This window comes from Rutilus rutilus, assembly GCF_951802725.1.
Source record: "Rutilus rutilus genome assembly, chromosome: 11".
NCBI classification, from domain to species: domain Eukaryota; kingdom Metazoa; phylum Chordata; class Actinopteri; order Cypriniformes; family Leuciscidae; genus Rutilus; species Rutilus rutilus.
Genome location: NC_140216.1, coordinates 36,041,249 through 36,068,857, shown reverse-complemented (window position 1 = coordinate 36,068,857; position 27,609 = coordinate 36,041,249).

Sequence of the window (27,609 nt, the reverse complement as noted above, 5' to 3'; positions counted from 1 at the left end):
ATAGACTAGTCATCAATTACACTACATATACATGTAATAGACAACAAAATGATGCATAAGGATTCTTTTCACTCAAATATAACAGGTTCTCATAAAGGAAAATCCATCCAAACTAATTGAATATAAAGGATTTATTTAGAACAATTATATTAACAACTTAGACAACATTCAAACATAAAAATTAACAAATAAAATATTGGAAAATATGTAAAACAACTTAAGATACTACATTTTTTAAGAATGAATTATTAGCTTTATATCCAAAACCACCACCCCCATCTCTTCCTGGTGCTTGTTTAAAATGACCAGAAATTGCATTTTTTTATTTCCCATTCAGTCGCCGAAGGAAAGTTGGTCATCACTGCGTCTGCCAAATGAGAAAAAGAAAAAAATTATTGCTCAAGAAAAGCATTGTTGACAATCATTTTTAACTAATTACAGTCATTCACTTTTGCTAGGATGCACACTAGAGCTGGCCAATATAGAGTTAACGGAATATAGATTGAGACTATATAATTTATATCAATATTATTAATAAATTAATATCAATAATTAAACATTTTTGCCTGCATAATGGTGATGCACTAATTATATATATATATATATATATATACACGCACATATATTTTAGGGGTGTAACGATACACGTATTGAACCATTCTGTACGAGGCTTTCGGTTCGATTTCAGTACGTATTTTTAAACAGAACTGTTCGTTAGACAATTTTTCCTGCTGACCAAAATTTTTTAATTACAAATGTAGGCACGTCAAAAAGCGCGCTCAATGTAAGAGAAATCATAACAAATCGTGACAACAATCGTGCTCTTTCAGGTAGTGACCATATAGACCTGCATTATATGACTGACTGACAGACAAGAACAGTTTGACCTAAAAATATCAAAATTTAAACTACTTCAGAAACAAAGACACCTACATCTTGGATGCCCTTAAGGTAAGCTAAAACATGACAAAATTTAATTTCAAAGTGAACTATCCCTATAAATCATTCTTTATCACTTACTCATATAACTCTAATGAACATAAAAAGATACTTATAGGGGTAGTTCACTAAAAAAAAAATCATGTAAGCATTTACTCACTTTCACTTGGTTCCAAACATGTATGGCTTTCTTCTGTTGAACACACACAAAAATATATATATTTTGAAGAATGTTGGTAACAAGACATTTAATGGTAGTCATTGACAAGTGTTCTGTATATTCAATTGCTGTACTTTGTTGACTGATTGCTGGATAATTTGCGATAAACAGTGTCTTGAAATCGAATAAAGTGGATTACATCATTCCAGTTCTGAGGTTTTTACACTGGCTATATGTCTGTCAAACAACTCATATCAAAATACTACAGCTGGTTATTAAATTAACATTTTAAGGCCAAAGTAAAATCTTCTGATGCATTATGAACCATCCAGAGCAGACCTCTCAGGTCATCTGGGACAGTAGCCAGCTACTTTTATATCAAATTTATAAGTCAAAATTAAAAAAGAAAAGTCAAAACAAAACATGGAGAAGCAGCATTGCGGTTTTTATGCACCATATATCTGAAACAAATTCACTGAAAAATGAATGTATGCTGCATATTTTAATTCTTTTAAATAAAGTTTAAAGACTTTACTGTTTGCCACTACCTTTTATTAATTGGAAAGGAAAAAATATTTTTTTATAATTTCTTTTCATGTTGCACTATGTTGCTGTTAAGTTTTATGTAAAGTATACTTTGAAAATTTGCATTAAATCAAAAACTATTATTTCTTACTCCAATCTAAAAACAAAAATATATTGGTATCTTTAATAGTAATAAAAAATAGTAATGATAAGTTTCATAGTTTCATGCTTACCACCTTGAATTTAGATACATTTTAGATTAAGGGCACACAGTTGCAATAACACGTGCAAGTAACGTTAACTTGTTGGAGAAAAATAGTACTCTGCAATGGTAATGTTAAAATGTCACGGTTTCTACACATTATAACAACTAACTAATTTAAACAATGAACATAACAAAAATAACACGCATACTTACAAGACCGAAGTAGAAATTTGAAGGTTTTCAGAGTGTTGCTCGCCCGTTGCTCTCTGACTGCAGCCTCGTGTAAAATAAAATTGAAAATGGAGGAAATGTTTATCGCGAGATCTGGCTAAAGTGATCTAGTCGCGCAATGCCAGTAGTCCCAGTAGTCATGTCTCAGTAGTGTTTCGATTGTGCCATCTAGCGGTTGAGAAATGCAATTGCATTTGATTTAATTTGAAATGAGTCATATCGTAGATTGTGTATGAATGTTGTTTATGTGTGACAGCAAACATTAAGCTGTGTGAGCGAAAACATTTTTAAGACTAATATTCTTATACTAGCTCGCTGGTCTGAATCAGGGCTATAGCCAAGCCGTACGTAGACCAGATTGCTTTGATTTCGCCAGGTGGGCTAAAGCAGACCGCATATAGCCCGTCCAATTTGGAGCTAAATCGTGACACATTGTCACATTGTAAAATGTCACATTGAACCTTGCAGATATCATTACCAATGCGAACATGATGGAATATCAACCATTTCAAGCACTGCCTGGCAAAAAAACTAGGCTACAATTAATCAGTTTTGACTAAAAGTGGGCTACAATAGCCGGTGTTGTGCCGAATTTCGACTCCCTGCCAGAATCTGACTCCCCTCGCGTGCACGCGCAATGACGTCAACACACTAGTCGCCGAATTTCGACTCCCTGCCAGAATCTAACTCCCCCTCGCGTGCATGCGCAATGACGTCGGTGCGACTGTTGTATTTTTCGTCTGTTTGTGTTACTTAAAGTTTTTTTTTTTTTTTTTTTTTTACAGGTGTTTATTATCAGTGTTTTCCAGGTAGCGTTGCGAAATTGATCACTGGCATACAGGACATTATGTTTAAGTGCACTAAACTTACCAAGTCAAATATGAATATGGAATATGAATAATACCATGTGCAATAAGTTCTACTTAATTCTGCACAGATTATTCTTAGATATACTCTGCCAGTACATTTATTTAAATCAAACCCCGGAATTATTTTCCTGTCCAAAGCACAGGTGTAAGCAAATTATATAAATCATACTTCCCTCATTTTCAGGTTTGCAAACAAAGACACATGAAACTCATGTTGGTTACACCTCTTACTATGGATGCTAAAATAATTTATCTGTTTTACACTTGATATTGTATTGTGATAGGCACTTTCAGTTCATTCTGGCTGAAATTTGCCAGTATAACTGGGTGGCTAGTCATCTGAAGTGGACATAACACTTGTTGTCCGTTTGAACATTTACCTACAACTTTAAATGTATTTTATGATGGTGCACACTTTCTGTTTTCAGGATGATTAACTGCATTTCAGTGATAAAAAAAAACAGAAATGCATGTAAAACGCCTATAACTGTAACATAATTCAGGAAGGAGCAAATAAAAATAATAAAAACAATGAACGTAATTTCATTGCATTCACTGTTGGTCCCCCTTTTATGTATATGTGTGCATAAATGTACATATTTTATGTGCATATTATTACATGTGTACATGTGTATTTTATGTGCATATATATTACATGTGTACAGAAAATAAAATAAAAATTATTGTATGTGCAAAGTTGGATTTTGGAGACCACTTTTGAATTGTGGTCTCCAATGAGCTGCTCAAAAACGCATAAGTTGGAGAATAAAAAGTTAAATAGTATTACAAACTAAACAATAAAAAAGAGAGAACCTACTGCTCAGCACTTGAAAATAAATACATTTATTTAATACAAGCTGGACACAAGTAGTTGGTAACTTCCATTGATGTTTTTGCGCAGTCACAGTGGTACCACCGAGGGCACACATCACAGCCAATCTTAACATAGGGACAAAGTGAATATTAGTATGCACCACAATTATATTTTAACATCCATTATGATGAAAAAATAAATATGGTGTACTTAAAGACTACTCTTTTCAACAACAAAAAAGGATAGAATAAAAAGTACAGTTAGAGTACCCACCCAGTCAGTGCCATTGTCAGGACTTTCTTCCTCCCCACAGAGAAAGCACAGATCTTTTAGATCATCTATGACAATGACAGGGGAGAAGAGCCAATATAATATGACACAAGGCCAAACCTCACAATTACTTTAAAAAGGCTCCTGAATAGACTACTTTAAATAGACAGTCTGAATATTTGGATTTTTTGGCAATGTGATAGTATTCCACACTTACCTGTGTTTTGTAGGAGGCAAGTAGCTATGGCCAATCTTATGGAAGTCACACTTGTGGTGCTTGTTGAAAACAGGACTGGCTTTTTGTCCAGCATACATTCAGCAAACTAAAAATAAACAATTAGAACAATTTCATTGTAATAAAGACAATCAGCTGTGTTGGTATCAAATATTGCAGACAATATACTGACATTAATAAAGAAAGAACACTATGTAAATCTTACTGTGTAACTGTCAGTGAATGGTGAATGTGGTCAGCATATTAACGCTGGAGTTTGAACTGATTTTTATGCCATTCATTATGGTCTACTGTCTTTTTAATCAGTACTCTTAGCCAATTCCATAATTCTTACTTTTAGGACAAAGGCCCCACAGGAACTGCTGTCCTTTTGGTGTGGGTGTGGCAGTGTGTCACATGCCCATGTGGACACATGGATGCCTTTATCATTCATGAATGACCTGTAATCAATAGAAAAAGCTCAGACCAGAACAATTTTTTTCCATTCAACATTCATTGATAATTTGCCCCATCATCTGACTTGTTTAAAAGGTGTAATTACCTTGTCACTTCTTGGCATCTTTTAAGGTCATGTTGCCTCTCCCCAAGAGGATCCAAATACAGAACCCGCTGTTCCTTTGGGATCATAACCTTAATAATTGGAATATTACAAATGTTTTTTTTTTTTACAAAATCAACAAAAAAGTCCCACCTACTCACACATTAGATGTTGTATTATAGGTTATGGTTTAAGCTGCATATATAATATATAAAGTTTCCAAGTTGCTACCCACAATGGATTTTAGAACTATAAAATATTACCAACAAAGTCCAGTGATGACAGTCATTGATGATCCCAAATATATATTGGTACAGCATTGGATCCATCTAAAATTTAAACAGTTGTAATCTTACATGTAGTTCTGAAATGTGTAAAAGTTACATTGAAGATTTGAGAGTGTAATTAAACAAAGAAATCCACCAACCTTCACTTTTGCCGTTTCCCCTTCCCAAATGCGCGTCATTTCAAATGAATCAATTGCTGCAGCCCTTTCTGTTGTCTCCCTATTAAATTTTTGTACTAGATAGTACATATAGGCGTTCATGACCTTACGGAAAGATTATCCATTTCAGGTAAAATAGGATAACACACAGTAATAGACAGTAAATAAATAGTATATTTTGATGATCTTTTTAATAGAAGTGGATTAATCAAAACTAACTTTAGCTGGACAATAACTTTATTCTAGAGCTGCTGTAAAGCCAAAACAATCTCGGTTACTGTAATTTCCTATTATCACTGTAAAGCTGCTTTGAAACAATTGTTAAACGCTCTATATAAATGAAGGTGACTTGACTAGATACATTTTACATTTAATGCTTTGGAACAATTTATGTGGATGCAATAAAGGCATTGCACCAAGTACAAATATGAATAGCAGACCCATGAAACAGCTAAGACTAACCTCACTTTCAATTTGTAGAGAGGGAGCAGTTTTCCGAATGTCTTCAAAGAAAATTTTAAATGGCCCCAATTTTGAGAGAAGGACATAAACATTCTTTCCTTCCCAGGCTTCTCTCACACCTATAAAATGTAAAATATAGAGAAGCATTGGTCTTCCTCTGTACATTTTATGATATTGAATATGAAAGGCAAGAGAAAACAAATGTTGGTCTTACATCATTTTGTTTTTCACTTATGGTAAGACAAACCCATATCGACAAAAAACTAATTCTACAAAAAATTAAGATGGATCTCATTTCACTATATACATACATTGGTCGATGTCAATTGTGGAGTCTGAAAATGCTGGGGCTGGTGTGGAGGCTGGAGCAACAGGAGAGGGACTTGACAGGGAGGAGCAGACAGTGGAGGCTGTGGTGACAGGAACTGCAGATGGGTTGGAAGGCTTTTTCAATCTTTGGGGAACTCTGGGTAGTTCATCAGTATGGTGCTTCAAGTGATCAATGTTAATTTTGGGGAAAGTCACACCCCTGGCATTTTCTAGATCGGCACTTTTGCCTTCCAACCAAGTGATTGTAAATGGCCCAAGGTAATTTGATTCAAGTTTCCCCCCTTTCCGTTGTTCAGCTCTGATGTTTCTCCTCCACACCTTGTCCCCAACTTTGAATGTTGTGAGGGGTTGCTTCAGTCTTTTATTTACAGTTTCATGGCTTTTTCTAATGTTCCCCTTAACATCTGTTAAAATTTTACTTAAATTAAGACTGGACTCTGTAACCTCCTCAGTGGACACCGTGTCCTCCACAGTCTTGTCAATCTGAAAAGAAAGTTCTTATCTTGGTTATTATATTGAAACATGTAAGTGATCGTTAACATATCTGTTTAAAAAGTGAAAAAAAAAAAAACTCCAGTTACCCTGTAGTGCTCTGCAATTTGAGAGGGATAACGTGCCTCTCTCCCAAACATTAAAAAAAAAGGTGAGTATTTGGTTGTCATTTGAACTTTTGTTCGTAAACCAAACATGACTGCATCCAGGTGCCTGTCCCAGTCTTTTGGCTGGTCTTTCACCAGTTTGCAGAGAGCTCTGTATATAAATACAGTATATTGTTACATATGACAACCTTTCAATTTTAAAACATTTAACTTTTGCACCATGCTCTTTGATTTTATAAATTGTAAATGCGTTCTATTATAAATGCATAAATCTAAAACATTATAAATACATTGACTTAGAATGAGTCTTAGATATGCCATTCCATGTTGGAACTAAGCTGACCTCCAGTGTGCGTCCTGGGAATCAAACACATTACCTTAATACCATTCTTCATCTGCTAAACTACAGCAATGTACACAGCTGACTTATGCAGCAGCCAAAGAAGGGCAACAACCCCATTGGCAACTTTTAATTACAATCAGTATACAATATTTAAAACCCACCTCTGAATCGTTCCATTCATTCTTTCCACGAGTCCATTGGTCTGCGGGTGGTATGGGGCACAGAGGGACCTTTCAATATTCAGCACCTTGCAGACATGTGCATTGAGCTGCAATTATAAAAGAAATATGTTTAAAGGGACAAGGCCAACACTTCATGAGATCAGTGCATTTATGTAAATGTTTGCATGTAAACTAACCTCATTGACAAACTCTTTCCCTTGGTCGGTGAGTACCCTTTGAGGGGCCTCAAACTGATACACAAATTTGAGTAAACAGTCTGTGACTTCTTGCGCTTTTTTTGTTTTCAGTGGGTATGCCTGGGGCCACTTTGTAAGGTAGTCAATCATAACGCAGATGTACTGGTTTCCATTATTCGTAAGTGTGAGCTTGCCTATCAGGTCCATGCCAACCAATTCAAATGGTTGTGTAACCTAGTAAAAATGACAAGAAACCAACATTAATCCATATACCAAACTTTAGTAATATTTTGAGCATTATCAACATCATTAGGCCTACAGTTTGTCTTTTAAAATTCTCATATTTCAATATTAAATTTTCTGTTTAATCTGCATGTACATATATAGAGCTTATTTCTGTAGCTTCTTCATGCTGTATTATTCATAATTAGTTTAGGGTTGTGATAGAAAAGAAAAAAAGCATACCACAATAGGCGTGTACTCAGTCTCCTTTTTTATTGAGGATCTGCTGGCCTGGCATGGTCCACACTGCGCCACCTTGCCAAAGCATACAACATTTAAATAGTAAATAAATAAATAAAAAGAATACAAATAATGCAGTACATATGAATCCACTTCAACTGAACATCAGTAAATACATGATTAAACAGTCCTGGAATCAACATCATAACATAAAATATTAAAGTACTGTGAAGTAAACTTCTACAATATAACATACAATATTACTTTGAAAATGTCAGTAGATGCGTTACCCATGTGTCAATATCATCTGACATGCCAGGCCAATAGAATCTTCTGCTGATGGCATCTCTGGTCTTCTTTTGGCCAGTATGAGCTCCATGGCTGCTGGCATGGAAGTCTTTGAATATTTGATCTGCCTGTTCTGCTCCACAAACAACTTTTGCTTTTAATTCAGTTGGAGTGCCTTTGTGGCGTTTGTAAAGCAGTTCACCATCTAGGAGAAAAAATCTATTTGACTTTTGTAAATTACCCTCACTGACACTAATGTGACTTACACTTCACCCGACACCTATATTACTATCAAATCAATCTTACCCTCAATGTCAAATGTGTTTGCTCTTTTTCGGAAAGTGTTTTTTTCTGTCTTTGTGAATCCATCAGGATACTTTCCAGTGCTCTTGTAATTTGTAATTTGTTTATAAATGGAAGGGTCCATGTCAATCAACGAACCAACCCAACATACACAATAGCTAAGCACACCTTATAGTATGTTGACCAGAAGGATGATCTCTCCTCCGCCCTTAAAAGCTTTCCTTTTGAAGCAGATGCAGGTGCTCTTCAATTACAAAATAATCAAATAATTAAATAATCAAAATCAGAATCACTCTAATTTAATTGCCAAGTACCTTGGGTTTGCATGTACAATGAATTTGTCTTTGTGTACTAATGTTTCCAATAGTAGCAGATAATCAAGGGATGATATCAGTAATAATAAGATTAATTCAGATGAATCAGACATCTGTTAGGTAAGATAATAGAGTGAAAGATAAAGAAAAATATATAAGTACAAATAATCATATAAACAATTTAGAAGTAGTCCGGTGAAAATGCTCAGTTTCATTAAGTTGCATTATAATTGTGTGTGTTAATGTAATACATTGGAGAGGGAGTATGGTTTTGGCAGGTGCTGCTTAAATCTACATAAAAGACTTGTGCTTTTCTGCAGAGGATCCTCCATGGACAAAGGTGTCATCAGAATGAGTTTCATGTGTTTTCTCTTGCAAAGCTGACATTGGAGGGGGAGTATAAATTCGGCAGGTGCTGTGTTTAAAAATTCTAGTGATTTTATGTGTGTCACTGCATAAATACATATGGTTATAATTTATGCTGCCCCCCCCCCCCCCCCTTCCTCGCAGCCATTAGATCTAATAAACAGGTTATGTTTTTATCAGTTTCACTTCCTATTTATATTCATTTGTTATTTATTAATTTGCACACACACACACACACACACACACACACACACACACACACACTAAATGCAGACAGGAATTACAGGTGTGGAAACTATAGATGAACAGTCAAGGATTTTGTTTTTTACTTTTTTTATTAAATTCCAATCAAATTACAAATAATAAACATGGCAATAGTCTAACACATATGCAAATGTAGAACAAATTAAATCAACAACAAATAGTAAAATAGCATATACAGTATAAAATAATAATAGCCTACAAGTAAAAGAAAGAGAGAAAAAAATAAAATGATATAAACAGAAAAAGGAACAGGTATGAGATCATCATATAAATAGCATAAAAGCTTCACATAGAGACCTAGTGCGTTTTGTTTTACTATTTACTGAATCCAAGTAGGCCTAGTAACTCAATATAATTTGTCATAAATCTATCTGAAATAACAAAAAGTTGGATTTTCCTTTAGCCCATTTTTGTTTATGGTATTTACCCATAATCAAACAAAGAGTAACAATAAAGGTGGGAATCTTTTTATATCAAAATAAAAAAAAGACTAAATATTATTCAGAAAAGTAAACTTTCATGCCTAAGCATTTACAAAACGAGGGGAGTCAGATTCTGGCAGGGAGTCGAAATTCGGCGACTAGTGTGTTGACGTCATTGCGCGTGCACGCGAGGGGAGTTAGATTCTAGCTGGGAGTTTTTTTTTTATCTTTATTAAATCATTGCGATACAGAAGTAAGAACACAAAAAGAGTCATTAATACAGAGAGAGAGAGAGAAAAAAAAAAAGAGTCGAGCCAGGGAGAGTTTCAAATAAATACATTAAAGATAGAGCATAACTGAATGGTTTTAGCAGCCTTCTTATTTTTTGAATCATGGATGGATTTAATGTACTGTTCCGTCTCCTTACCAAAAGCAAAAAAAGAAGGTTTAGAATTGCTAAATTTCGCTTTGTGAATATGATATTTCCCTAAAATGATCAATAGATTAATTAGGTATATTTCTTTCTGTTTTTTACTTTTATTATCATGGAAACCAAACAGTACATCCTTCCACAGCAAAGAAAAATCAGCAACAAGTTTAATAGTAATATATCGGGACAAATCTTTCCAGAAAGTGATGGTGTGATTCTGGCAGGAAGTCGAAATTCGGCGACTAGTGTGTTGATGTCATTGCGCGTGCACGCGAGGGGGAGTTAGATTCTGGCAGGGAGTCGAAATTCGGCGACTAGTGTAGTGACGTCATTGCGCGTGCACGCGAGGGGAGTCAGATTCTGGCAGGGAGTCGAAATTCGGCACAACACCGGGTCTGAATACGAGCTAAATCGTGGCTACGCACAGCCTACACATAGAACATATAAAATAAAGCAAACCAAACAACTTGTAATCACATCTGACTTTGCTTACATGATGGAATATCATACATCTCACAAGTTAATTTGGAAAAAAATACATTTATCCAGATTAAATGTTATTTGGGCTAAAATTGGGTTACGCATAGCCGGGTCTGAATACGAGCTAAATCGTGGCTACGCACAGCCTACACATATAACATGTAAAATAAAGTAAACCAAACAACTTGTAATCACGGTAGACTTTGCATACATGATGGAATATCATACATCTCACAAGTTATTTTGGAAAAAAATACATTTATCCAGATTAAATGTTATTTGGGCTAAAAGTGGGTTACATATAGCCGGACTATATCGGGTCTATATTTAACCCAGACGTTGAAAAGACGGCTATTGCTTGCTGGGTAGAGGCTCGCACATTCAAACGTATGGCCGTGATTGCCCAGTGGCTGTGAAGGCAGAACTAGTCCAGGCAAAGTAACTCATTTTGGAACCAAAAATAGAACTAATTTTAAAAGAATTTTTTTCAGCATAGATCATTTCTATGAGGTGTCCAGAACAACATACTAAAAGTCCTAAGAAATCCTAGTTGAGGAAATATGTTAAATTCTCATCAATCCGAGATGTGTGCCAATACAGGCAGCTTTCAGTAACATCCGCTTTTAAATGCGTTGAATGTAGGCTATTGAACGACAGAGTGAAGGGCTGACCCGCCAACCGGAGATCTACAATCGTTCAATGCATAGTAAACATAACGGCAGCCCATAACAGTGAAATAGGTTCAGAGACCGCAGAGTCGCTACTTTACCTGTAGACGCGCAGCAGAGCAACGCACGGAATGAGTGACCCAGATATGACGCACTTCTATAAAAAAAAAAAAAAAAAGTATGCCGCACTTCTGTCACCAGCGAGCAAGCGGGCAGTCAGAGGGACTGCTACCTGTAGGCTATTTATGGGGGAGCCTGTGGCAGTGATTGGCCAAAAGACTGCCAGCTCATTACAAGAAACCCATACTGCTAGTGCTACACTACTACATCAACTCATTGGTCTTCTGAAATTTCCTCTCCCAGTATATTTGTAAGCTGAGAAAACAGGGATCCTATTTGTTGTGTCATAGAGAGTTGCAAACATATATCCTGAACCTACATTTTCAGAGTCTTTTTCTTTGGAAGTAGCCTATATTTTTGACAGATTTTTTTGTAACGATCATTCTCAGAGCGTGGATTCAGGATGCCAGGAATCACCGGAGGCTGTCCTTTAAAGAAAAACTCGCTACATTTATCAAAAGTTTTTAGAACTTTAGATGTGACGAATGGACAGCTGAATGCCAGCATCACAGTGAGGACGCTCACGATAAACAGACGCATATTCACGCAGAGCTACATAAACAAAAATAAATATTGTAGAATGTAAAAGTGGTTGTAGAAAGGTTCATGTTTTTTAAAGCAAACTTTAGTTCCACACAAAGTCTTGCAGTTCAGTCAGCCTCTGTTCTCTTACACACTTAAATGGTTTAGCAGCAAAAATGATGATCTTTACTCATGTTCACACATCTAAACCTGTGAACCCACAGACTGGAGTGTGAGTGTGTTTATATAGCATTCTAGTATCTTTGGTTCACTTCTTGAGTTATGCCAAAATCACTGAGCCGGTTGATGTGACATGCTCATCACATAAATAAAGCTGTAGACACAAGTATTATTTTGCATGATTTGAAAGCATTTATTTGAATGGCTTTATAGTTGTCAAAGAAATAACGGTCAGAGTTAATAACAGAAATCTGTTATACTCCTTTTATTTCATACCAACTCTACATTTAGACAAACTACCCACATATCCAGGCCCAAAATGCTGCCGGTAATTTTTTTATGTTGGACCACTATGATTATTTTGTGACGTCTGGCTCCAAACAAGCCTCTGCTTTTAGAGGTGGACTTGCTTCTGCTTCTAAATGATCCAAACAGCCACCGTTAAACCTTGAGCTTTCTATATTATATTTGCTCTTCAGAAAGTCCTGTAATTCCTTCAGGGTCTTCACACTGATAGTTTTGCCTTTCTCGTTTTTCTCATCTATGTTTTCAGCCCAGTGAGCTTGAGACACCCATTTTTTACTCTTGCTGTTATAGCAGCAGAACGCTGTCCACATGTGTGAAGGAATGTTAACTTTGTTTTTCATTAAATCTGGTGGTGTTTTGGTGTTCGCCACAGCTCCTGTCAACACATAGGCCAAGACATTCTCAAGGTTTTTTTCATCACGGCAGTGAGAATTCATGGTCTCTCTAACTGTTTGCTCCATGCGGCTCCAGCTGCCACCGTTAAAGGTTATGTACTGCGGCACAATATTGGTCAGTGTGAATGTAGATTCAGCAGTTTCTTGATCAGTTGCATGGCAGCATGGAAATATGTGTCCACGATTCACATTCATGTTGTTGTTCGTATAGTCTCTATAGTTGCAAGCCTGATTGGAACATTCTTCACTCATTCCAGCATTTAAATCTTCAAGCTACAGAACAGATCATTGACAGAAAAAAAAAGAGACAAAAATTATTTTTTCTAAAACATAACTGGAAGAAAAAAAATAGCAAATTGCAACCTCACCTGTGGCTCGACCATCCATTTAATATTATTTGGTCGTTTCCCTGCATGTCCAGTATATTTGTAAGCTGAGAATAAAGGGATCTTATTTGTTATGTCGTAGAAAGTTGCATATCTGTAAATGTTCTTATATTTTTGACAGATTATTTTGTACTGATTCTGATTCATTGAGACTGAATTCTCCAGAATGCCAGGAATCTTTGGAGGCTTTTCTTTAAAAAAAAACTCTTTGCATGTTGTGAATGAATCTACAACATCAGTCATGATGAACGGAAAGCCAAACACCAGCAGCATCGAGACGACAAGCAGACGCATCTTCAGCTGTGAAGGTTATTCAGGATGTGAAGAACACGAAAGTAATTCAGGATGTGAAGAACACGAAGGTAATTCAGGATGTGCAACCTCTAGAAAGAAACCGTCTGTTTTATAGACATGCTATATCCTTTATCTATCTTTTTTTAATCTGTGGATCCCCTAAGATTGTGTGTTCAGTTCAGAAGTTCAACTGTTAGGCAAGTACAAGCCTGTCAGGATCTTTTTAATCAACCACAGAAACTGATACAATTGACATTTACATTAATTAATTTACATACAGTCATTGATGTCTATGTGTAAGGCCAGACCAATACAAATTCACTCTTATCTCATGGAAATATAACTCTTAGTATATGACTGGAGTTCAGTCAAATGAAGAGTAGAACGTGCCTTTGCTGTTGAGGGTCATAAAACTTAAAAAAAAAAAAAGTTTACTAGTTCACATTAGAAAAAAATAAATAAATATAGGCCTACATTGTCCCTTGTTTTATTTGGGAGTTTTTATTTTTCTATTTCCTTTGTCTTTTCTGATGTTTGATCTTTGATATTGTCTTTGTTTTCACTTGTAAATTAATTTTTCTACATATTTTGCCTTTCAGATATTTTATTCTAATGTTGTAAAGCACATTGGTCAGCTGTTGATGTTTTAATTTTGCTATATAAATAAAATAATCTTAAACTTTAACTTGTGTTCTGTAAGCTTTATGGACATAATATTTCATCAGAAAGAGCTTTATTGCCAGGTATGTTTACACATACGAGGAATTTGTTTTGGTGACAGACAGAAGCTTCCACAGCACAAACAGAATGAAAGTGACAAGACAGATAATACAAATAATAAAAATAGAATAAGTAAATAGGAAATAACAATATACAAAAATGCAAGGAAATGTAATAATAAAAAAAAGTATGGTATGTAAAAAAAAATAAAAAAATAGTTATACCACCCCTTCCCCATTACTCCTCAAACCCCAAGCCCATGTAATTTTTAGCACTTTATTTTAAAAAGGTAAAAATAAAATAAAACAACTATTACAGGTCAGAAGCCAAATTGGATCGGAACATTCCGAATATTTAACCAGTTCCATCTGGTTGAAGATCCGAGTCATCACGCCAGTATGGAGACGGGTTTGTTGAGGATCAGTGCCGATGGCTGTCGTGTCGATGAGACCTTCACAGGGGAGAGTCTAGTTGACACAATCTCTGCTGACACTTCAGGGATGTGTTGTGGACAGGTCCAGGCACAGGTCCTCCATCTGATCTGGATACGGCCCGGATCCGGTTGATTACAGTAAACCTTCGGAATAAACAGAAAGACTAATATTAGCGTAGATGCAATTCTTCTTATGATGAAACAAGAACATCGGGTGTTATAGGAAGTGTTCCTGGTTCCGGCTGACCTAGTTTATGCAGCCTAACAATCGTTTAACTGATTTGAATAATAGAAATGTATAATGTTCTGTGTATACCAGGTTAAAGAGATGTGTTAAGTCTATATTTAAACTGACAGAGTGTGTCTGCTTCTCGAACAATGTTAGGAAGACTGTTCCAGAGTTTAGGTGCGAAATAGGAGAAGGATCTACAACCAGCAGTCGATTTTGATAGGTATTATCAACTGGCCGGAATTAGTGTGTTAAGAGCTCGTTCAAGCACTGCGGAGCTAAACCATTTAGTGCTTTGTAAGTAACCAGCAAGATTTAAAAATGTATACAATGTTTAATAGGGAGCCAATGCAGTGTTGACAGAACCGGGCTAATATGGTCATACTTCCTGGTTCTGGTAAGAACTCGAGCTGCTGCATTTTGGACCATCTGTAGTTTTTTTATTAAGCGTGCAGGGCAACCTAGTAGAGCATTACAATAATCTAGCCTTCTCTGGGGGTGGGGGTGTCAGAATATTTTAAACTTACGCGTGAAAGGGTTAAAGAAAAGATCGAAAATAAATATTTGTGTGTGCTGTCAAGTGGTTAGAAAAAAATTAAATCGGAATTGGCTAAAATCGGTATCATCAGGTCAAACTCAATGAAAAATTGGAAATCGGAATCGGCCTAGAAAATTGTAATCGGTGCATCTCTAAATAACACAGCACAAAATATTCACAAAATTATGCTACTTTCCTTTCCTGTTAAAAGACAAATGTCAAAAATTTGAAAAAGAGAGAGAACGTATTTTTACACAAGTAAAATACTTTTTTTTTTCTTATTATTTTTGGGCAAACATGAATTGACTGGGGGGGCTTTTGAGGTATAGTGTTTTGATATGGCCCTGCCTTAAGGTCATGAACGTATGGACTAACTGTTCTGCATTTGTCATTGAGAGCATGTCGTAATTTAGATATATTTTTAAGATGAAAAATGCGGTTTTACTGGCTTTCAAATGAAAGATTGGTATCAAAGAGCACACCTAGGTTCCTAACCGATGAAGAGGACTTGACAGAGCAGCCATCGAGTGTTAGACACTTCTCGGTTACTTGCAGAGTTTTTTTGTCCAGTAATTAATAACTCAGTTTTTTTCCGAATGAAGTAGTAGGAAATTAATAGTCATCTAATTATATCAGCTAAGCATTCCGCTAATTTTGTGAATTGGTCAATTTTTCTCCTGTGGAGTTATTTCTGTTGAGTATTTCACAAAATATTGAGTTTTCTGTTGAATTCATCTAATTTACGTTGTATTTAAAAAAGGTTAGGAGATGCATGAAATGCTCAGAGGAAACAGAGTTCTTAATTTTTTCCTTCCACGAACTCTGGGGAGTTACAGATGAAGGAATTTCTATTTTATTTTAGTGATTGTGGTGATCATCATTAGTAGATTTACTCTTAAAACCAATCAGAGTGAATTCAATGATGTTGTGATGTGTTATTTTATTGAATGTGTGTTGTTAATGCCAATATATACTGTGTAAATAAATAATTAGATGTGGAATTGCTTCATTCAATTATTTTACTAAGTGATTTCTGCTTATTTAAACGAACAAAATATCCCGTTCTCATCTCAGGGTGTCATAAAAGGCCGTTTTGTCATGTCCTTCTGCGTTTTCTGCCCACGCATATAGCACTTGCGTATTCACCTTATTTTCGAACTTATTTTTTTTTTTGTGCGGCACTTCCGTTTCCTCGCTTCTCTGGGCTAACTAACGATATCGAATGCGAAGGATTATGCAGAGTTGACAGAAAAATGTTACACATGCCTTAGCAGATGAATACAACAAAGAACTAAAGCCCCGCCTCACCCAGGTGGGTACCGGACCTAGTTGAAAACCATAGATATCATATATAAACGCTAGAATTCTTCTGGAACGCTAGACGCTTCTGGAATATCCTTTTTCCATTATTTGATAGACTTGTAAAAGAAATAAAAAACACATCAGAAATTCCATTGCATATGAATACAGCTTCTATATCAATAATACTTAAGCCGGACAAAGACCCAACACAACCCACTAGCTATAGACCCCTCTCGTTGATGAACACAGACTTGAAAATCATTACAAAGGCATTAGCATCGAGAATAGAAATCATAACCTCCATCTTAATTCATCCTGATCAGACTGGTTTCATCAAAAAAAGGAATTCAGCAGACAATATTCGCAGGTTATTTACTTTGATAAATATTTCTCAACAATCAAAGATTAATACAGTCATTGCATCACTCGATGCCGAAAAAGCATTCGACAAAGTTAACTGGTCATTCTTATTTCATACCCTTCATAGATTTGGATTTGGGGAGTCGTTCATCCACTGGATAAAAATACTATACTCCTCACCAAGAGCCACTATTACAACAAATGGAATCATTTCACCTACATTCACTCTTCATCGGGGAACACGACAAGGATGTCCACTCTCTCCTTCATTATTTGCAATTTTTATTGAACCACTTGCACAAGCAATCCGACAAAACGATATGATTCAGGGAATTAAATCTGTAGACACACAACACAAAATTAGCTTATATGCTGATGACATTTTATTACACTTACAGGACCCCACCCATTCAGTACAAGAAACATTCAAAATCATCAATAACTTCTCTGAAATATCAAATTATACAATAAACTGGAATAAATCCATCATACTCCCACTGTTAGACAACGCCTGGGATTCTGCAGCTCAGACCTCATTTCCATCACTTAGGGTTGGGAATATTAAATACCTGGGTATTAACATCTCCCCCAGGCTGTCAGAGTTATTTTCACTTAATTACTCTCCACTCCTTAGAATAATTCAAGACAATCTAAAAGGCTGGTCAAGTCTTCCACTCTCACTCCTAGGACGAATAGCCACCGTTAAAATGAAAATATTACCTCAAATAAATTACTTTTTTTCCTTAATTCCCGTAATCCCAACAGAGAAATGGTTCCAATCACTTAATAGTTCGATATCACAGTTCTTTTGGAAAAATAAGAAAGCTAAGATTAAGTATTCAACCCTTCAAAAAAATAAACTGCAAGGTGGACTTGAAGCACCCAACTTTCTCTATTATTTTTTAGCAAATCAATTACAATATATAGTCAAATGGTTAAAACCAAACAATAATAATACTTCATGGATAGATTTAGAACAGACATATTGCCCTAATCTCAAACTGTCAGACCTACTATTCCTTAATACCTCACTTAAAAATCACAACTGTTTTAGAAATACTGCTATATCCACAACTCTGACAGCCTGGTGGAGAGTGCTTAAAATCACTAATTCCACAACTACACCCTGTAAATTCACCCCATTATGGCATAATCCAGATTTTCATATCCGTAAAACACCTATTCACTTTCACACTTGGGAAGAAAAGGGGATCACACACCTTCACCATCTCTTCAATAACAATAATTTCATGACTTTTCAAGATCTATCCCAGAAATATGCAATTGAAAAACAACAGTCCTTTTATTATATACAACTTAAAACAATCATAAAAAATAAAATCAATATAAGAAATAATACTCTCACACCCCCACAGATATCAGAAGAAATTATGCAAATCGGAAATGATAATAAATTGATCTCTAAATTATATAAATTATTAATTAAATCAGACACTTTAATACACGTACCACAAACTAAATGGAATCAAGATATATCCACCCCTCTTACCTCCCAATACTGGACTGACATATGTAATAATATATTTGCAATGACAACAAACACTAATTTACAACTAATCCAATATAAAATCATTCATAGAACTCACATCACTCAATATAAAAAATATAAAATGGGACTTGCAACTACTGACATCTGCTCACAGTGCACCATGGGTGTTTCTGACAATTACTTCCACGCAGTTTGGGTATGTACACCAGTTTACAACTTTTGGACAATAGTTACACAAAAACTTTCAGACGTTCTGAGCTGTAGAATCCCTCTCTCTCCGCCTCTATGCCTGCTGGGAGACCTACAAATAATACATTTACAAACCAAATACAAAGACAGTTTGTTAGTTTCTCTAGCTATCGCCAAGAAAACAATTCTACAAAACTGGAAATCCAAAAATATTCTTAGTTTAAACCATTGGGAAAATTTACTATTGGAATTCATAACTTTACTAAAAATCACAACTTTCCAAAACGGTGACATACCGTCCTTCAGGGAAAACTGGAAACCATTCCTCAACTATTTCAACCTCGACCTAAACTGAAGCTGATGCCACGAACATTCTTAAACATTCTTACACATATTTCCTCATGTCTTCTCACATTCCTATCAAGAGAAGAAATGATACTATAATACTACTACAATATTATTAATAATACTATACTATATTTACTATAATACTATATTATAATACGATAACAATACTACTATGTACATATTTATTCAAAACAAGATGCACACCTTAACTAATTATTTATGGTATATGATTAAAATAAATATTACAAACATTCAATTATATTTCTCAATAATACACTATTATTATTAGTGATGATGAGGATGGTAGTAATGACTATTGTTGTTATCATTATTATTATTATTATTATTATAAGAAGCATTACTACTACTATACTATAAGGATTATTGTTATATAAGTATGATCATAAATATATATTACTGTTATTGTTATCGCTTTATTTTGACATCTTATTTTATTCATTTATTTGACCTTAGTTATTTTATACTTACTGACATATTTATTACTATATTATCTCTCATTATAGGATTCCAATTTTTTTTTTTTTTTTTTTTTGCTGCCATGATGCCATTACAGCTATTATTATTGTTGTTGTTAATGATGGTAATGATAATGATATTATTATTATTATTGTTATTATTTGTTATTGATATTGTTATTGTTATTATTATTATTATTGTTGTTATTGTTGTTGTTGTTGTTATTACTATCATAAATAGTATTACTAAAGTAATCGTATTGATTATACAAAATTTTGCCGTGTCTCCGTCCTGCTATCCTATAGACATGATGGTCCCTGGGCCGGGGTTTTTTTATTTATTTTTTTTCTCAGGGTGGGGATGCCTGTGGGGCCTGCTCCCGGGGTGCTCTGGGCTGGGCTTGGACAGCCGCAACACTATTGTCTTTTTTTAATGCATCTAATTAGTTGTTCTTATTTAAAAAAAAAAAAAATAATAATAATAATGATAATGATAATAATAATGATAATAAAAAATAAATAAATAAATAAAAAAAAAAAAAAAAAAAAAAAAAAAAAAAAAACACATATAGAACAGGGTAGGCATGGTGCGTTACTTCTGATCGAGGTTAGATAGCACAGGGGTGGCAGAGGTCAGAATTCCACTCGGGCCTTGCCATCAACTGGCTACCCCTGGGTCTGTGTTTCATGCCATGTCTCATTTTAATGCAACATATTAGATTAGGAACATTGTCACATTAACTAGGCCAAGGCTGGCAATTTGGTGGTAGCGGCTTGTCTGCGATGGTGGGAGTTGCCAGGGTACTTGGGGTGTTCTGGGCTCTACGGTATCTTCCCTTGTTGATGGGTGGCACGTTCTGGGCACATCCTACAGGCTGTGGTTGGCAGTGCGGAGACATGACAAAACATAACACGACTGGATATTAGGGATAATTATTTGCTACTGCCTTTAGTTATTTATTGTATATTATGATGCTGGTGGAAATAATGGTAGTGATTATTGATATTATCATTTTTATTATTATTACTATCGTTATCATAAGTAGTCGGAATGGTGACAGTAGTATCTTTTCTTCCCCCTTTTTTTTTTGTTGTTGTTGTTGTTTTTTGTTGTTGTTGTTGTTATGTTGATAATATTATTAATGCTAATGTCATTAGCTATATAGAGCACACAAACATACATCTCTATTCAGAAATTCAAACAATTCAACTGTTGCTCCGTTGAGATCCAATTTGATGTTTCACTGTTTCACTGTATATACATACACTGTTCTCACTGTAATTTCACCCCTTGCACAATAATAAAAAAAAAAAAAAAAAAAAAAATTTTTTTATATATATATATATATAAACGCTAGATGTCTTATGGCGCAGTCACTCTGACGTTTATAACAAACCAAACCGTTTGAAAATCGGTAGAAAAATTAGCAAGTTATGGTTATTTAAAAGTACATGCACCATTGAAGTAGTGAGCGAGTACACTGTGGCAAGATGGCCGCCACGTGCGGACGTCGACCTCCATTGGCCAGCAGTGCGCACGAGACATCTAGCCTTTATATATGATATCTATGGTTGAAAACACTCATGCATCTAGCTGGCAGATTGCCAAAACTTCGCCGGCGCCTTCAGCACCGCCCTAAACACGGTCGAGCCAACGCTGGACTAATGGAGGTAGGCTATTTTGTCATGTAAAATGTAATGCCATCATAATGCAACCAAAGCACATGATAGCAATAAGTAGATGGCTATAAATAATTATAAATCATACAAAATAAATGCCATGATGACTATTTTATACAGGGGTACTCTAATGATTTTGTTTCTCCTTGTAGCCCAGCCACTTTTCTGGTATCGGGTGGTCTTCTGTAGGTCTTGTGTTCACGAAATGAAAAGAACAAACATACGGTCGTTTCTTCAAATGGGCTGCGTGGCGTGTGTGGGTTAGAGCTTGCACACTGCCTGCGTCAGGGAAAACGCGTGCATGCTAGAAATAGAATCGACGCCTATTTTTCACGCGACACGCAAGCGTTTTGGAAGCGTTTCCAGGCAAAATAGAATAGGAAAATATGTTTGTATGTCATTTTGATATGAATACTAATAAATGACATTTTGATGTTTGAATTTAGGTTTTGACATAAAGGCAGATATAAATGTAAAAAAAAGAAATTATTGATTTTCAAATATTGCACCTGTCAGTACTAACGAAATATTCTGTAGCCTATTTTGCCGTCAATACTCATGTTTTCTTTGCTGCTATATTTATGTTTAACATTAAGTATAGGCCTTCCACAACTCTCATATGTCGAATATATCACCAATGAGGCGTATCATGTCACCTAGCAGCAGCAACGTTTCTGGTGTGCAAAGACATAGAAAACGCCATGCAACAGAAACGCCACGCAGCCAGTGTGTCGCCGGTCGTAGGGCGCCTGATTATTAAAATGTCAATGATTTCGATGATTAAAACACTCCTGCTCCAAGTAAATCTTTCTTTTGTGCCAGTTATTATGACAACCTCTAACTGCACAAACAATCCCGGTCTTCCTCGAAGCCATAACGATGAGTTAGTTGTTACGAACAATGCTCGCCATTGACCGGAAGTGCCTGACCGGAAGTCTCGCACAAAATACCGTCAACTGGCTGCGTCCGTATTTCCGTTAAAAATAAGGTGAATAGATGACACGCACATGGCTTTCAACCAACTTCAATGTAAAACCATCCGCGATGTAATTACACGCTCAGGGCTTCGCCAGTCGTCAATTCACCTCAACACTGACCGACTGCACAGACTAAATACGTTTTCAGCATCGACTTATGTTTGCTCTATGATTAGGATTGCCTACACCTAATATAGGAGGTCATTGTTTTCCATTATTTATCTTTCAAGAGGAGTCTATTTGCCATTTTCAACACCCTTATCGTCTGTGAGAGACGCTCGCGGCTTAACCACCTCCAATGCAACCCACCCGCATTTTACAGGACTTTGCTAGCCAATCCAAGTGCGTGATATCAGACGCTTTCAGCAACCGTAGCGTGCGTAGGCTACAATTTCGTTTAGTTTTAAATTAGCCTGTGGTAGCCTACTCAATTTAAATGTGAATGTGTGCTAGGTATCCTAACTAAAAACACGACAATATAGGTTCCATCATCCCTTAATTGCCCGCAGGAGTATATTGGCCGAATTTAACACACAACCTTTATCGTGTGTGAGAGACGCTCATGGCTTTCAACCATCAATGCAACCCACGGGCATTTTACAGGACGCAGTTGGACTCGTCACATATGGACGCTTGGCCAGGACCCCTTGGCGTCACTTTTTAACGCACTGGGTATACCTTTGGCGTCATTTTTCAACGTGCAGGGTAGTTCGATTGACTTCTATAGAACTCTGAACCGGAGCCTGCAGCGTTGAAATTTGGTGTCTTGGGTAACACCGCAACCCGTCTGCTGTGTATGGGTCGAGGCTACAATAAATAAAAATAAAAAGGAATAGACTACAATAAATGATCTATGCCAGGGCTAGTCAAATGGCGGCCCCCAGATGATATTTATCTGGCCCTCCAACTGGTTTTTGATGTTTAAAAACCCTCGCAATCTGATATCAAAGTGCCCTCTGCGCAAAGGTTTAGCGCGTTCCTAGGCAACCGCATTCAGCGGTGAGTTTAACAACGCACATGGTGTGCAACCGCATTCAGCGGTGAGTTTAACAACCAAAACCAAAAAAAACTAAAACGTTTGTTTAACCAAAACAACGCTCAACTGCAGGTAAAACTGAGTTTAACAACACTCCACGTCGTGCAAGTAAGCAGTTTAAGGGCCTATATTCACATATCGCGTCTTTTGCGCGCGCAAGTTCGTTATTTCAAAGGTATGCGCGCTCATAATGGAAGCGACGCGGTCGCGGTGCGACGCGCTCGTTTTTTCCAAGCGCGTCCGCGCCGCATCGAGATAAAAACATCTAAACTTTTCAGAATGCCGCAAGCGCACCGCAGGTCACGTGACAAGAACCAAGCTTAGCAACGACAGACGCCTCCGGAGCGCAACCACCCGAGCGCTTTGGAAAAAGGAGAACGTGGCGCGCCTAGCGTTTTCTATGCGTTTTTAGGCGCGATATGTGAACGCCGCCTAACCGTTCTTGTCATATACTGGTACATGGTACACTGCTTTAACTAGAGCATGCTGGGTAACGTATTTTTATCGGAGGTTTGTTGATGTTAATAAATATATATGGTGCGTTCAAGTCCTCTTGGGAAGTTTGTACGTACGAGGTGGGAAGTCGTGCTTATAACAGCATGTGCGTTCAAGTCACTTTCGTCGGAGCAAAATGGCAGAGTACTTTCTCTTAATTAATTACACAAAAATACAGTAAGGTTCTTAAACTCTTGTTCTAGAAAATGAAGAACAAAGAAATGTGCATCAGGTGTACTTTGTATTTTTATGTTTTTAATTCATTTATGAAGCCACTGCCAACACATCGTTACATGTTGCATTGTTATATTATCATATTCTGTGTTGGCGATTAGCTTACTGAGCTGTTAATAGAACAGCCTGACAATCACAGCTAAATACCTTTACGTATTGTGCATTCCGCCATGTTAATCACCCAACTCGTAAAGATCGGAGCTTAGAGAAAATCCCGAGCTCCCCACTGGTATTTACGACATTGTGGTGGCGTTCAAGTGAGTTCAACTCGTAAATACGATCTATACATGGATTTCTCGGCGACGTCATCACTGCTTGCGCACGCAACCAAGAGGCAAAAGACCTGCGGTCTTCGTACATGAGTAAAGGGTTTAGGCTAGTAACAAAGTGGTGGTGTTGTTGCTAAGTCAAAATGCCAAGGAGTTGTTGCGTAATTTATTTACATGCAGACCTATCTGTTGTGTTTTATCTGCTCATTTAAATTATACGTGTTGTAACTTGTAAGTAACTCCAAATCTAGGCGAATGGAAGAGTGGGACAGAAGGAGAAAGTTGTATGTTATATTCTATATTCATAATTTGACGAGCTGCACATGACCGACCACATAGCGTAGTTGTATGCATCAAGGGATTTGTACGCTCTAATCATTTCTCTTGTACACACTTGGTGTCTGAATAAGATAATTATATATATCAAGCCATACAATTGCTGGCCACTTCTTGTCATCCACAATCCAAAGATCGTCATGTATTGCGTAGGGATCCGGCAAGATCTCACCACCGCTGAGAGTACGTTTTTTTAATATAATCGCCACGGTCGGAGGTACTAATGGCTTCCCACATAATCCATCGTCAAATCTTTGATTTACAGTAAAGTAACGTTATATGTGTCATGAAATGTTGCATGTCGTAAAGTAATGTAAACAAGGTTAACTTATATGAAAGCAAATTCGGGCTAAAATAGATGCTGCACTGCTAACATTGGCTATTACATTACTAACTTAGTCTAACATGATAATTCATACATGCATCACAGTATGTCCGGATTTTGATTCGTAAACAGTTGGACGTTTTACATAATGTTATATTAATATGAGACACAAACAAACAGATCCAACTCTGAAATTGCAGTTTATTATTGAGTCAACAAGAAATTACAAACAATGCGAAATCTACGTTAATTACAATGTTCTTTTACAGAACTCGGCATAACAGCTAGCGGTTTTCTGCCTCCTGGATGCGCGCGCATCCGGTATTGTTTGTATACAAGAAACCCGTGTATACGAGATGACTTGAACGCACCACTAATCTGACTTGAATAACACACCGGTCCCCATCAACCTACCACCTTGATTCAAGAGTCAGTGCGCACAGCTGTCACAGCCAATGGGAGCATGATATTATATTGTCTTAGCCAATTGCTAGAGAGGAGGGCGGGTCTTGTGCAGGAACCAGTTCGCAGTTAGCTTCAGAGCTGCCAACTCTCACGCATTCACCGTGAGACACACTTAATTGACACTTTTCACACGCTCTCACGCCACACATCAATTTTCTCACGCACAGAAAAATCGCGAAGCAAAGAGGACACGGAGACCGACAGACTAGACAGAGCAGGTTACTTATGATATAAAAAAAATCTCAGCTCTCAGATTCTGTCACTTTTATTACGAAATTCAAACAATAAATACCGTTTTGGCGCTTGTAAATGTGACGCGACCACTGATATAAAATGACATTATATAGATCAGTGGACATGACAGATTCCTAGCGGCAGGTGAACCGATCATCTCTAGCTAGTAAATAAACACGAATGAACAATGTTGAAAGATACAATACAACTTACCGAAATGTATATTCCTCATACATAATATCGACCAATCAATCAAACAAATGAGTCAATAAAATAGCTGGAGAACAATTATGTCACATAACATTTACAGCAGGAAAGCCATTTGATGACCATAATATAGGCTATAGCACGGTAGTTGGCTAGAAAAAAAAGAGCTATATAGAGTATTTTGCTAAATATATGTACTATATTACATATTTATTATATTTTTACTTATATCATTAAATAAAGTTGTTATTATAATAAAAAAAACGCATTATATATATCTCTCTGTATGTTTACAGCATTAGGTGAGTTGTTTTTTTCTTACGAAAAATGAATGCCTATCTTGTGTAGCCTACCTAATATTTATTTAAATGAGTCAATATTAAATCAAATCACAATAATTGAATTGAATACCAGAAATTGTACCATGTAGCCACTAAGCCTAATAAAATTTAGTTTAGTTACTAAAATGTTTTGACAATCAATACACTTATTGTGATGCAATACATTTTTTTACATCCCTCCCTCAATCCCCCCAAGACTTGACAATTCTTTCACGTGCCCCTTCAAAAATCCACTTGTCCTGGACAAGCGTAAATGCCATCCACATGTAGGAGGGAATGTTCACTTTCTCATTTAGTTTATTTTTTCCAGGTATAGCTCCGGTCAGCACATGTGCTAACTTTATTATTATTGTCATAGCAATGTTTATTCATGATGTATTTAGTTTCATTTTCAAGATAATAAATTGATAGACTAGATGTCAAATCGGCACTGAATATACAGATGTATACTAAAACTGCAGAATCAATGGTTAAAGGAAAAGAGGTGTAGCACTTACAGAAGAAAAGTAAATGATAGATTACTGTAATGTGTGTAAATTCATCACGATAACTGACGACATACTGTACAGTAACGCTCTAACACAACACATGTGATACATGACATGTTCTCTGAAACATAAAAAACAAGCTATGGAAATCATCACCTGAGGCTCAACCATGAACTCCTTGGTCTTCTGAAATTTCCTCTCCCAGTATATTTGTAAGCTGAGAAAACAGGGATCCTATTTGTTGTATAGAGAGTTGCGAACATATATCCTGAACCTACATTTTCTTTTGTATTACTATGTTCTTGTTGTATTTGTATTTGTATATGTGCACTGGAAGCTTCAGTACCAAGAAAAATTCCTTGTGGGTGCAAGCACACTTGGCAATAAAGCTCTTTCTGATTCTGATTCTGATTCAGAAGATGATTCACGTGTCATGTTCAACAGTCAGATAACGCTACCAGGGCTATATCATTTTGCAGGATTTAAAAGCATTTGTGTGGTTTTGTGTTACACAGTGGTCAAAGAAATAACCGGGGCAGAGATGATAAGAGAAATATGTTTCTGTTATTCTCTCATACTATCTTCACATTTAGACAAGCTCAACTGTTAATGACTTTAAGGATCATTTAGCTGAATAACCAGGTCCAAAATGATGCTGGAAATTATTTGATTAAGAACCACCATGATTCTTGCTCATTGTCTTTATTATGTGTCCAGAGGCTGACCTATGGCAAAGTCCCTTTCAAGGAAAGTCTGTTCACTCGGATGCCATATTTTCAATGCCTCCAGGCAGCTATTTCGGCCATACAAGACCAAGTCCTGTCTTTTGAATGGGGGGATCCTGGAATCTCAAAAACTGCTTGCCGAACTCACAATTAAATAATATATATCAAA